This window comes from Triticum dicoccoides, chromosome 7A (assembly GCF_002162155.2).
Source record: "Triticum dicoccoides isolate Atlit2015 ecotype Zavitan chromosome 7A, WEW_v2.0, whole genome shotgun sequence".
Lineage (NCBI taxonomy): Eukaryota > Viridiplantae > Streptophyta > Magnoliopsida > Poales > Poaceae > Triticum > Triticum dicoccoides.
The window spans coordinates 365,734,651-365,738,186 of record NC_041392.1 but is presented as its reverse complement, the minus strand read 5'-3'; the positions used below and the strand labels follow the sequence as shown (position 1 = coordinate 365,738,186).

General features: G+C 38.5%; 1 long non-coding RNA gene across 1 annotated transcript; it reads left to right on the top strand.

Moving 5' to 3' along the window:
• Positions 1 to 254: 254 nt before the first annotated feature.
• On the top strand, positions 255 to 2,954 carry LOC119328462. The gene is made up of 3 exons (XR_005158972.1): positions 255 to 550; positions 2,342 to 2,428; positions 2,532 to 2,954. It is a non-coding gene; the product is annotated as an uncharacterized LOC119328462 (long non-coding RNA).
• Positions 2,955 to 3,536: the final 582 nt, after the last annotated feature.

Here is a 3,536-nt window from a genome sequence, read left to right as displayed (position 1 = left end):
TGATTTTTTAGGGGTGACAAAGCACTGATACATATATTAATTGATTAGGACATAGTGTTGTCTTAGGCCGTATCCGATTATGTGTAAATGGGCCAACCAAAACTGGTTCCTCCCAGGTCCAGACGTCCAGTCCAGCATGCACACTCTATCTTCTCGAGAAAAAAATAACACGCACAGTCTCCCCGGACATGGCGCAGCGCCGCCAATGCTACCACAATCGAAGCGGAAGTGAGCGCCGCTGCATCAGTCCTTGACATGCCGATCCGAATGGATATGGTAGAGGAGGCTCGATAAGCAAACAACATCAACTGCTCTCCATCACACATAATTATTTTGTCTCGAATTAAAAATAGATCCGGTAGAATCTGCATGTAGGAGGGCATTGCACTGGCTATCAGTAGCAGAGCGACCGCATGGAGAAGATGGCATAGGCAGCCTGCGAAGCAGCTGCGTGGCAGATCCAGTGGTCGGCGGTACTCTCCGGCAGCCTGCATTAGCAGCGAATCAACCCACGCCCAAGCAGAGGAACATTTGCGCATGAGTGCCACAGGTAGCATCGCATGTTTGCTCCCCTCATCTCCGCTCCCACAGTCTAAGATCTAGCTAGCTATGTATTTGTCCCAAACACATTTGCATGAACTTAGTCCTAGAAATTTGTATTGGAACGAAGGTAGTAGATTGATGCAAGACTACTTCTTGATTTTTGTTGGACTCGTGTATGATTAGTTGTCCAAAAAATTGAGATCCCAGCTTTAGGATTCACATTTTAGTTTACAATCGGGTTCATATGGACAAATTCATAATCCGACTCTGTTCTTGAAGTTTTGTCTTTACTCATAGTATTTGGATTTAATTTCCGGCTTCATATGGACAAATTCATAATCCGACTCTGTTCTTGAAGTTTTGTCTTTACTCATAGTATTTGGATTTAATTTCCAACTTAAAGATTGTTAATTTAGCTGAGCACTTGACGTAAAATTATGCGGGTTGAATTGTATATTTGCGGATGATCTGAGTATATAGAAGAGTATTGATCGAAAACACAAATGCAAAGTTGTTTATTTGGGATATTATGTTATCTGATTTTTATTTTTAAATCTGTTAACAACAAAATTCAAATTGTGTGTACATATAGATCATAAATGAAAGGCACACATGTCAAATTGGGTTCGGATGTTGCATTGAATAAATCATGTAGGGAACATCTTGTCCTTTCTTAAGCACCTACTCAGCATATCTTTGAATGAATAAATTACTAATCATTTTTTGAATGTTTTTGTTTCTCTCTTGGGTCTTGTGTGGAATACTTGATCTTCTATAAACCACTTACTTTGGTCCTTGCATTTTATATCAACTCTTGTTTTCTTGATGTTGTTAAGCTTTTTCATTTAAGCTTTGTGTTATCCTTGTGGATGCACTAATTGTAGTTTGATCGTTGGCGTAGCGAACATCTAGCCTTCATCTCCAAGCCTTGTAGTTTTGCCTTCAGGGACACTTCTTCCTAATCTTGACACCCAAATATTGTTTATTTCCTTATCTTCCTAGGCTGGCATGTGTTATTTTCAAATGCAGTGATGAACACTTATTTTGAATTGGAGGGAGTACTGTAAATCGCCTTGTTAACTGGCTCATTTAGTTTGCTTGTGTTTTTTTAATATGTTGTTCACTTCATCGTCCATCAAATCCCATTCAGCACAATGCATGAAGGACATGGTCAATATGTATTTTTTAGAAGGAAAAATCATGCAATACTTGATTTCTAAATGAATTGACGTTTACCTCTTCAACTTTACCATCCAAGTATCACATTTGAAGCTTCTCATTAGGTACAAATGTTTTTATAGCATAGGTTCGTATGCCTAGAGTGATGCTTTTGTTCTTCAGCTTCGATCGAAAGATAAGTCCTCTTGTAGTATAACCTTTGGAACTTCTTCTGTTTTTTCATCTAAGGGGTCCACCAAGAATGAGAATGATGCATTGAGAATTTCTCAGACTTCTTGTCAAATTAAATGCTACTTGTAGTAGTCGTAGGATCAGTAACTTAAGAATCTAATGTGATACCTAACGTCCCATTTTATTTTCATGCAAATATGGTAGTAAACTGGTTTTGGAGTAGCATATGGTTACCAAGGTGTTACACTTTCTGGATATGTATGTAGTTCTTGGAGTAATAATAATGAGATTCTTTGTTACCATTTTTTGTTGCAAGCATCACAACATGGACCACCATTGAGTATTTTTTGTAACAATCAATCGTAGCTATTATTGTGAGCACAATGTCTTGAAAGTTGATAAAGTTTGGATCCTTGACTAATAGAAATATGGAAAATACTTTTTTTAGGTCTTGGAGGCTTATACAACATCATACCTTTCAATAACTCTAATCTGATGGATTACCCGATCTGTTGGGTTGCCGTTCCTCATTCCAGTAAGTTCTTGTAATGTTCTCCTTCGGTAAAACATTTGTTCTTTGATTGTCTGCTGAGCACTTTTACTCATGCCCATTGATTTTGGTAATGTTTCGCTCGCAGAGTGGCTACAAAATAAATTACTCGCTCCGTCCCACAATATAAGAGCAATGTATCGGTAACTTTGACCCTCCGCATACTACAAGCGTTGCGATTGAGCCTTGGTTCCATCGAGTGTTGCCAGTGTGTACAATATCTCTGATCCGCCGGGCGTCATGGACATCTATTGGTAGCCTGCTCCTGTCTACGATTCACTTGGCATGGTTTGATGTGATCAAAGATGCGTATTGTTGCTATATTAATCAGCTGGACAATGTTCCTCAAAAGGAATATCAATCCGACAATGCATGGTTAGCTAAGATGAGGGAAAAGCATCATGGATTTTTCATGCTAATCTCGGCGCATTCATTGTTGTGTCACATGTGCATATGTGGTCAGGACTATTGTAATCTTTTTTTTGGGAAATTGTGATCTCTTTTTGATCGGTTATCCTGTCTTTTTTTAATGAAATATGCAATCCTAGTCTTGTTACATTCGGACTACTACATGCCTTTCCATACATGTATCTTATGCACAGAGACGTGATAACATGACAGTTCAATACTGCTAGTACGTACATGCTAATATGTTACTCTCTCCATTCCAAAATAGATGGCTCAACTTTGTACTAACTTTGAGGGAGTACGTAATAACTTCTGAATATCAACCATTGTTATTCTGATCAAATGGTATAAATAATATTACTATATGTGGGCAGATGTGATGACTTCTTTTACTCTTGTTTTAAGTATATAATAGATACGAAGAAAGAGATAAGAGAAGGTAAAAAATAGTGCTCTTATAGCCAACCATATAGCTAACCTTTTGTATGAGTGACTATAAGTGATGACTATATATGACACGGCAACAACATATAGCCTACCGCACCTGGATGAAGGAACTAGTATCATGCATGCGAAGTAGGCAAAAATATTTGCTCATTTATAGCTGTCCAAAGTCTCAAAGGGTGTGACCGCAAGAGCGAGGCCACGGTCATGGCAGGCGCGACGCTTGAAGAAATTAAGTGAA